This window comes from Patella vulgata, chromosome 6 (assembly GCF_932274485.2).
Source record: "Patella vulgata chromosome 6, xgPatVulg1.2, whole genome shotgun sequence".
In the NCBI taxonomy this organism is placed as follows: domain Eukaryota; kingdom Metazoa; phylum Mollusca; class Gastropoda; family Patellidae; genus Patella; species Patella vulgata.
Genome location: NC_065884.2, coordinates 16,484,081 through 16,495,127, shown reverse-complemented (window position 1 = coordinate 16,495,127; position 11,047 = coordinate 16,484,081). Strand labels below are relative to the sequence as shown.

The window sequence follows — 11,047 nt, the reverse complement described above, 5'->3', positions numbered from 1 at the left end:
ATGACCATCGATATTGGGCATTTATGCAAAAGCAGTTCCCGGGTTTATGCCTACTAAATACGGTAGTTGAAAACATCCATCTCCGTACAGGTTTAAGGGTTTTGTAGATTTTCATCAAATATTGAAGAACGAGTTGTGGTAAAGGTGGTCCGCATTAATTTCCCAATGACTCAAGGATTTTAGAGCTGTAACTAGATATTATTACATTATTCGATCTTCTAATTATAAGCTGCAAGATTTTTTAATACGTGTCTTAATGAAAATACAACATAATATTTAGTTTTGAGGTTATTTTAATAACATAGTATGTACATGACTGATTTCAGAGTAGAATATAACTAATGTCAGAACATGACATTGGTAAATATTAGTTTGATTAGCACAGGCATGCATGAGAATAGAGCAACCTTTCAATAAGGTGGGTTGGTAATGGCTTTCAAAAGTATCGTACCATCTGGTACACTGTTTATTGCACGAACTTGTGACTATAAAGTATCACCTAATAGGGCTTGATTGATTACTGAAAGTACCATCTACCACGTGGCGTTCTAGACTGGTCCTTTACCTTCAGAGCAATTTCGACAAAACAATAGATGTCGGAACAACACGGAAACACTTTTTCAGTGACACTCGAGGAAGACTCAACAAGTTCCCACCTCCAACCGCCCTGAAAATCAGTTACATCAACGTAGGATTCAGTCCGAGTAATATTTAACTGGTTACAAGGATAAGCCCAAGAACCAAATTTAATACTGCAATTGAAGGTATCTCCTGTTGGGTTGGTATTCGGGCAGAAACTCTCAATATCGACAAGGGGTATACAGAAAATGTTTCCAGTATTGTAAATTACACAATTAATATCAGCATCTACGGTCATACCGTGTCGGGCTCTGAAAAGTTAACACCGGTAATTATTACGTGATATAATAAATAGAACACAGGTTGCCAAGAAGAGACATATACTGACATGGAATGAAGGAGGGTGGGGAATTCATCTATAGGCTTAACTTGTAATTTTCATTCCAGATCCAGCTATTAAGGGATATCTACCTGTGACTTAAGTAACTTCATACACAGAACAATGGTTTCTATATCCAACATACCACAAACGAGATAACGACATTTTTTTCATAATTGTAATCGTTTATGTATGTGGACTGTTGTATATTTTACAATGTTTTATAATATGATACAACAAGTATATCAGAATGTAGAGTTAACGAGTAACCACAAACCGAGGCACATTCTCGGACAGCTCCGGGGACCTTTTGAATAACAGCCAGTGCCATGCACATCCTATCTCTTCCGATAATTCAAACCAAAATCAAATTGGAAATAAAGAATGGATGAAATGGGGATTGAAAGTTGTATGTTTCTCTTCCAACAGGGATAATTAAGACACGGTTAAATGGGTGGTTATTTCATTAATAATATACTTTAACTGTATATAATATATTAATACATATATATCTAACACATACTCGACCCAAAATATATTAATAAATACTAACCCATTAAACAACTTGAAGTCGGGCTGTGTTATGTAAGCAGCAGGAATATTAGATTTTCTAATGCCACCGTAATCTTCAGGGTCCCAAGCAAATCTTGCATCGTCCCAATTAAGTGATAACCATGCCGTCAAATCCAACACTTGATTCTTGGGGTTCTTGAAAACAATGAAAGTAAAAAATTGAAATGAATCAAGGGACGTTTTTAAATTAAATATACCGGTGTCTCACTCAATAAGATAGGAAAAGAAATGAAATATCCTACTGTTCTGCTCTGAAATGGGCTAATGAAAACGGACATAATAAGGGTTTTTATAAAGCGCTAGACTCCAACCAATATTGTTTGCTCAAAGCGCTGACAAAGTTTACAGGAAACAGTTATAAATATTGAAACTGAAACAGGTAAGTTTTGGGTTTTGTTTAAAAAAGATGCTTAGATGAATTTTACTACAGTACAATATGCTTACTACGTTCTTATTTCTTGTAGCATATAGCAGATCATGACTCGTACTGGCATTACACAATGGTTTCTTTGGGCTGTATTCCGGATTGTTTTCAAATTGGAATGAACGCTTACGTCTAGCCCCCAGATCCATTCACTTTTTTTGAATTGTTTTTTTTTTGGTGGTTTCTGAGTATGATGTTATGTCCATGCATTTGTTTCCGTGTGAATTATGTGTGGTGTAGTCCCCTTGCACTTACTAATTAGAGATGGATCAGTCCGTAGAAGAAGTGATAGAGAGTTCCATGTATGTGCTGCATTATAGCATAGAACTCGAATACTTCAAGTTCTATGATTACAGGCAAATGATCTGCAGCCAAAAGTTTTCAGATTATACTTTGTAACATTTGTTAATAAACACTGGGAACCAGAACGAAGTTATCTAGATGGAGAGTATTTATGGCGATTTGTGCAGCTGTATTCTGAAGCTTTTAATTTTCAGCAATGATACCAGCCAAGAGGCTGTTGCAGTATGGGGAGCGGTCATTTTGTCCGGCAGTCTTCGTCCGATTTCACAAAATTCGAACTCAACCGTCATAATGGTGTAACGGTGATTTATTTTAACGTCTTTTTCAATCGGATAGAAATTGAAACTTCGAATAAACATTGTGACCTGTAGAGTGTCTACAAACCAATTGTTTTCAGATTATACTTTGTAACAGTTGTTAATAAACACTGGGAACCAGAACGAAGTTATCTAGATGGAGAGTATTTATGGCGATTTGTGCAGCTGTATTCTGAAGCTTTTAATTTTCAGCAGAGATACCAGCGAGGAGGCTGTTGCAGTATGGGGAGCGGTCATTTTGTCCGGCAGTCTTCGTTCGATTTCACAAAATTCGAACTCAACCGTCATAATGGTGTAATGGTGATTTATTTTAACGTCTTTTTCAATCGGATAGAAATTGAAACTTCGAATAAACATTGTGACCTGTAGAGTGTCTACAAACCAATTGTGGACGGACGTCAAGACAAACTGGGGCGACGAGAACATAGTTCGACATGGAAATGTGGGCGTTTAAGAATGCCCAATGGCACTGATGATGATACGAAGTAAAGACGTACACGACAAGATGCCCTCGCGATGGTCGTATGAATATGAAGGGTAAAATGGACCTTCGCACTAAGTCGGCAATTTTTTGGCCTGTCAAAGTTTATGCCAGCGCTCAAAGACGTTGCTGCCGGAACCCGGCTTTAGATGCTCTCACGATTGGGGTGATGGTTTTACGATCCGAGCCGAATTTGGACACTTACTCGGTCGTGTGTCAATCTGGTGTAAATTTCGGGACAGTGTGACACCCATATTAGAAACGTAAATATAAATACAACTTACATAATCAACAATATTTAATAGGTGGAGGTTTACTTTCACTGAAGTCGATTCCTTTGGATTATCTGGGATTATTTCATGTACTGATTTAGCAACATCTTTTAAATGGGATGCCAGTTTTTCTCTTTGACAACAGGCTGAAAGAAATTTAATTTTCTTGTCATAATCTGTAGTGGAAGATGGGGGCCTAGCTGTTAAGATTGATGCCCCACATTGCATTCACTAATGACAGCCACACGCAGGTGTTAGTTTTGTGGGTGTCTTGTGACTGTAATTAAATGGTGGCTTATTTAAAGTCTTTTGTCCCGACGTCCGTTAAACTCCCTTGAAACCATTACTGCTTATGAGTACGACTCGTTTCATATGGAATCTTGATATCTACAATGGACTGACATAAATCGCCTTTACTTACATGTAACTGTATATATGAATATTTTGAAACATTTGTATAGATGAGGACACGTAAAGAAAGTAAAACATTATTATTAGTAGTAGTATATCTAATCATCACACACACTAGATGTAACTGTATAGTAAAATCAGGAAATTTGTTTCTTACGGACCCAGGAATGTCCCCAACGTTGTATTTTAGTTCAGTTACTGAGAGCACTACCCTCATCAGATTGATGATGAAAAGTCAAAAAAAATTATATCTTATCAAACATTATCATTGTTTCAAATGATAACATTAATGTTTTACAATTCCATATGTTTATTCCGACCATTGCATACCATTTGACTAAAGTTTATTCCTTACCTTGAGCTATAATAACCAGAAAAACACAGACGCTTATCTTTATCGCCATTTTTAGACTGTATATATCTCTCGAAATCTATTAACACTATATTATCTGAAGCGGCGTGGCTTTTATAGGCCTTATCATAATTAGGTATCTTCTCATTGATACATGAGAACCCCTTGTTTTCATTTGTTTTTATCAAACCAATTATACCATATCTGCAAAAAAGGTCAGGCACGTGACTTGAAATGAATACTCAGCTAAACTGAGTTGTGCTGCACCTTTAGAGAGAGAGAGAGAGATGGGGTTTAACGTTCACTCGACACAAACTAGGTCATTTCGGGACTAACATGGTGGGTTTTTTTAAATTTTATTTCAATAATTCGCTTGCGCGTAGGGGTCTTTAGCAGTGGGAGGAAGCCGGAGGACCCGGAGAAAACCACACCAGTTGACTCAATGACAGGCTTTATGATAAAGCGCGCACGTGCTAACCATTCGGCCATCCAACCCCCCAGATACTTTTAGAGGACAGGCTCTTTGAATTTGTTATAATCGACTTTTAACGTCTCGACGATATTTCACCTAGTATAGGTTAATTTAAGACTAAAACTTTATATTTTAATTAACTGCGTGGGAACGACAGACTTGTCTGGACAGTCATAATGTGGACATATTATGTGGTCGCCACTGTTTCTGTGTGTGTGTGTGTGCAATGGAATTTATTAGAGGATCTTCATTAGAAAAGACAACTTTTAACCGAGGACCAAAAATCTTTCACATGACCCAAAATTCGACGTAGACCACCAACGAAACTTAAACCTTATTTAGAAGATCTGGGCTAGGGGCTATATGTAATCTATAGGTGGTGTTGTATTAACTTTTAAGCATAGAATTTCTTTAATTTTAAACCTGTGGGTTTGGCGCTGGCTCGCTAACATGGAGGTCGAGGGATCGATACCGGTGTTCGCCGAGAAAGTTCCTGGTTTCCTCTTGTCATTATAGTTGTTTGGATGTGAAGAAACACTGAAGTGCCGTGAACATAAAACGTAAAAGATCCCTTGGACTTGACGGTTGGAATTAGATATAAGAGTAGGCCGTAGTGCCGCTGTCCGAGCAAAACTTCCATCATAGCACTGCATTGCGTATGTCCGTCTTCATTAGCCCAGAGCAGAACAGTAGGACGTTAAACCCCATTTCATTTCATTCCATCTGTCGTGTATTACTTTTCGCGTCTTTCGTTCTGAGATCGATGCGGATAAGCATGATAGGTATCTATAATATGCCTATTTTCACGCCTTGAACAAGCATACAGCAGATTGTTATAGACGATTTTAATTTTAAAGCTTTAGGAGGTGTATTTATTACCTGCCAGCTAAGTCAACATCATTTTGTATTTTTAATTTTAAGTATGGACTAATTATTTTTCCAAATGAAAAATGAAATTAGTTTACATGATGAAAATGATATCCTTGAAAAGGTAGTAAACTTTTGTAATTTCTATTTCCTGTGATTTTTTCATTGACTGTCTTCAGAAACATGAATAACATTAGTCCTTCAGTTTCAGTCAGGATAGGTGAGTATAGGCTATAAAGATTGTAAATTTTCACTGTCGGTTTTTAATTGTCATTATCTAAATTTGAACAAAGAGGATATCTATAGTGATCGCAATGTTAATTATGTACATGTACTATAAGCTAGGCCGTGATGATTAAATTTTGTAACATTAATTATTAATATGCAAGTACTGTTTCAGCTGTTTGGGGCAATCAGTAGTTTGGTATATTATTGTCCGTGCAGTAGCTAAATAAGTGTGCCTCCATGAGTTGGTGAGAGCTATTTTTATACGCCCACATTTTCATGTGGACGTATATTGTCGTCACCCCTTTTCGGACGTCCGTCCACAATTTGTTTGTGGACACTATACAGGTCTATCTCACAAAGTTCTCGATTCCTTTCAATATTGACATGTATCGGACCATAACGTCATGAATTATGGCCCCTGATTAGTTCCAGGAAAGCTTGATTGTGATAATTGTCTGAGGAAAAAAAGGAACTTTCCAAAAGGTCGTGGTTAGACATCAAAAACTTTGCTATTCAGTCCCGAAAGAGAAAGATGAGACATTTTTAACTTAATGTTGCATACTTATTTCATGATATTTTATATCCAAAATCTTGTTTGTGGACACTATACAGGTCTATCTCACAAAGTTCTCGATTCCTTTCAATATTGACATGTATCGGACCATAACGTCATGAATTATGGCCCCTGATTAGTTCCAGGAAAGCTTGATTGTGATAATTGTCTGAGGAAAAAAAGGAACTTTCCAAAAGGTCGTGGTTAGACATCAAAAACTTTGCTATTCAGTCCCGAAAGAGAAAGATGAGACATTTTTAACTTAATGTTGCATACTTATTTCATGATATTTTATATCCAAAATCTTTTAAGGCCCTGTTTTATTTTGTTAACTTTAATAATTAGTTTAATTAAGGTATTACTTCTTAATTATTCAAGGAAAAGAACTGCACATGCAGTTACCCAACTGAGTTTTATTACCAAATGTAGATCAGCCCAGTTATTTCATGTGTTTTCTTTAATTTAAATGACAATTAATTAAAATTTCCCTCGTTTGAAAGTATAGAGGGAAATTATTGTATTAACGTTACGAGTATCAATCACTGGCACGTGATCTGCGTCACATGATAAAGGTGGAAGTTAGAAATTCATTCTTCTAGCCCACCTCGAGTTAACAACAACAATGGACGACGTAACCAAGGACGCTATACCCCACGAAGTCCAAACAGCTATCAATAGAAATCAACAAGGTTTGCTTAATAACTTAACAGATCTTATAAATTCCAAGTTAGACACTTTTAAGAGAAGTATTACCCGCTGACAGCAAGAAACTTCGAACGATCAGGTCATAAGAATAGAAGGGAAGATAACCGATAATTACACGTTTAGTAGAAAGGTGAATGAAATTCAGTACAGACACGAATCGAAGGTTTTAGCCAAGCTAAAAGAAGCCAAATCATCTTTAGATAAAGGAGATGGCTGGCTTAATGGTTAGCACGTGCGCGCTGTATCATAAAGTCTGTCATTGAGTCAATGGCGGGGTTTTGATTCCCGGTTGTACGTGACAAGGAGTATAGTCGCCTGTCCAACCTCGTAGGGTTTCTCTGGGTCCTCCCACTGTTATAGACCCCTACGCGCAAGCGGATTATTGAAATAAAATTGAACAATGTGTTAGTCCCGAAATGACCTAGTTTGTGTCGAGTGGACCTTGAACCCCATTTCTCTCTCTCGAAAAAGAAGAACTAGATTTAGACTGTCGACGCTGCAAAATCCAGTATATTAGAATAGGGTTGGGACAATCGACATCGGCTACAAACGCATTTCATTTTTTGAGGCGAAATAGACCACATTTTATGATTTTAGTCGAAATAGTGGTGAAAACTGAGTTTTTGGGTTGGGGCAGCGGCCATTTTCAAAATGGCTGCAAAAAGCTATTTTTTCAGTTATTATCAATATAACTTGCGAAGATAGGCGTGTTAAATGTCTTTTTGCAGGTTTTCGGGGTGCTACGTTCACAAAATGATGTTTCGGCACAATCCGATAAATGGCCGCCATCTTGGATCCAATACGGCGGCCAAAATGTCTAATTTTACCCCTTTTTCTCATTTAACCGCATTTCATGCCATGAAATAAGTTTTTTTAAGGGATTTCGGGTGTGCTGTCAGCTCAAAAAAGTATGTTCCGACAGTCCGGTACAATTAGATAAGTGGCCGCTATCCCAGATCCAAAATGGCGCCGAAAATGGCAAATTTGGCACTTTGTTCTTCATTATTCCTTTTTCCATGACGGATAATATGTTTTTATAGGATTTGAGAGGTGGCGATTTCAAAAATAAAAGTTTTCACAAATTCCGATATTTGTCCGCCATCTTGGATCGAATATGGCGGCCAAAATGTCTAACTAAACATGTTTTCTCAATTATTCGGTTTTCATGCCATTAATTTGTTTTTTGTAGGTTTTGGTGTTGAAAATTGCTATAAACGAGGCTAGATTCACACAAAGACTCCAGAAACGTTCTAAAAATATATAGAAAGTATTTTAGAACGTTTCTGGATTTTCTGTTTGACTCTAGCCTCGTTTATAAAAATATTTATTTCATAAGTGTTTGCTATAGTATTTGTATTATTATTCAGTACTGTCGTCACTTCTTGATTGATCTTCTGCGATTTTGAAATGATAATAAAGATGTGATAATATATATTTTAAATGAAAATTTACGCGAGATTGTTTTCATTTCCTAGGACTTTTGCCGCTATATTGGAACCAAGTTTGCAGCCTAGGGTGACAACGAAAACATAAATTTTGTCTGATACACGGGTCAGGTTGGTATATGTTGAGGTTAGGTGCACTGACTATGCCCACCAATTTTCAACATAATCGTATGATTCTCTAAGGGTGCCAGCCATTTTGGACTTTTTCCTTTACAAAAATGAAGGCCTAGCAGGAAATTGTACTTCCCGAGTTTGGAGTGCCAATTAGTGTCCATTCTCGATATCTACTGGGTCGATTTACTAAATTATTTTTTTTTCAAAACGTCTATAGGGCCAACCGTTCGAAAGTTATAGCCACTTGAAGGTCTCAGCAACCTCGTCCCCAGGAATCTGAAAATTGCTATAAATGAGGCTAGAGTCATACAGAAACTCCAGAAACGTTCTAAAATACTTTCTATAGATTTTTAGAACATTTCTTGAGTCTTTGTTTGACTCTAGTCTCGTTTATAGCAATTTTCAACCACCAAAACCTACAAAAAACAAATTAATGGCATGAAAACCGAATAATTGAGAAAACATGTTTAGTTAGACATTTTGGCCGCCATATTGGATCCAAAATGGACAAATATCGGAATTTGTGAAAACTTTATTTTTGAAATCGCCACCTCTCAAAACCTATAAAAAGACATATTATCCGTCATGGAAAAGGAATAATGAAGAACAAAGTGCCAAATTTGCAATTTTCAACCACCAAAACCTACAAAAAACAAATTAATGCCATGAAAACCGAATAATTGAGAAAACATGTTTAGTTAGACATTTTGGCCGCCATATTGGATCCAAGATGGCGGACAAATATCGGAATTTGTGAAAACTTTATTTTTGAAATCGCCACCTCTCAAAACCTATATTATCCGTCATGGAAAGGGAATAATGAAGAACAAAGTGCCAAATTTGCCATTTTCGACGCCATTTTGGCCGCCATATTGGATCCAAGATGGCGGCCGTTTATTGGAATTTGCCGAAACATCACTTTTCGAACTCAGCACCCAGGAAAACGAATAAAAAGACATATTACACGCCTATTTTCGTTGTTATGTTCGTGATAATCGCAAGTTATAGCGAAAATAATGGCAAAAAATAATTTTTACCGCAATTTTGAAAATGGCCGCTGCCCCAACCCAAAAACTCAATTTTCACACCTGCCCCAACCAAATTCATGAAATTTGGCCTCATAAAATGTAATGCGTTTGGGAGATTTAATGAATAAATACTTTTTGTCCCAACCCTAATTAGAAGGTATAGGTTTAGTAACTGAAAGACAAAAATTGATCAAATTGGCACTCATCCGAGTTAGGATAGAGGGTTGGGCAGGAGTACGTCACAAATCCTATAGCAGACGACTCAGAAGATGAAATGAGGTTTATTGTCCTACTTTTCTGCACAGACTGAGATAATGAAAATGGGCTTACGCCATGCAATGTGCCATCTGGGAAATTTTGCCTGGACTGCAGCGGTACAGCTTGCTCTTATTTCAAATTCCAACTGTCAGGGTTTTTTCACTTCCACGCCAATATGTACTCAGGACCTCGATTTTTCTCCTATCCTAACAACTAGGCTAAACACCGTGTTATAAACTGATTTGACTGTTGTGTTTAACCTTTCCTTTCAACCTCTTCACGAGTCCAAAACATAACCTACCCGAGTACAAAATAACATCATCCCAAGGAAATTAACTACAGGAGGTTGTCAGTCCGAAATGTCATGTAATCCTATTAAAATGTATTACCTTGCCACTACCCGCATTTGGCTTTTAAACTGCTCTTATGTGCTCTGGCCAGTTGTATTCTGGTCAATAACATTGTTATGCCTTAATATTGACTCTGTTTATTTTTTCAATTTCAGGGAATTTGTTTAGGCTAAAATACCTGGCTGTCGTGTAATTTGTCCTGTGATGGTGATGGTAATAGAAGTTCAAACTGTCAACACCTTGCCTTGCCAGCCCCCAACCCCCAGTGCCTTATTGAGCCACCCAGTTTAATATAACAAGACGTACAAATTGTTCAGCGCTAAGAATTGTCTACTTAATGGTCAAAGAAAATATAACTAAGTCTATTGAAGATACACGGTCAAATAATCTGTCAATAAGTGGGGAGGGTCAATTTTAGATGTGGGGACTTTTGATTCTTCTGTCATTTCCAAGCTCCACCAGCGTGGACATGGTAAATGAAATATATAATGTACATGGTAAATGGAATATATAAAGCTAAGTCCCTGTGTAATTCAAGCATGGATAAAACAGCCCAAGGATGAAACTAGTGTAATCCATATAGAAGAAATGAGGGATTTGTCAGAATTGTTGATCTGGAGTCTGCGATTAAGGGGTGCTGCACCCATTGTTCCATAGACCCTTAAATCTGACTTGATTCATTCTGTAATTATCATCCAAGTGTCGGATGACCACTCGGTCACAAGGAACTTTATAGACATTTTGATACCTAAAATGTGTGTGTGTGTGTGTACGGGCGAGTTGGGAGTGTAGTGCCCCCTTCATACCCCATAGTTTATGTAATATACATTGTGTTGTGTAGTATACATCCTGTTATGCTCTCTTTCACAGTTCTTGGCCTGATATAACCCGTAATGGATTGCCTTGTAACTTTGCATACTTATTTCTTATACCATA

At 37.2% G+C, this 11,047-nt stretch overlaps 1 long non-coding RNA gene across 1 annotated transcript; it reads right to left on the bottom strand.

The window, feature by feature from the left end:
• Nucleotides 1-275: 275 nt before the first annotated feature.
• On the bottom strand, nt 276-4,242 carry LOC126823680 (uncharacterized). Its single transcript, XR_007681244.1, has 4 exons — nt 4,095-4,242; nt 3,341-3,474; nt 1,512-1,666; nt 276-890 (listed from the first exon to the last, which is right to left on the bottom strand). It is a non-coding gene; the product is annotated as an uncharacterized LOC126823680 (long non-coding RNA).
• Nucleotides 4,243-11,047: the final 6,805 nt, after the last annotated feature.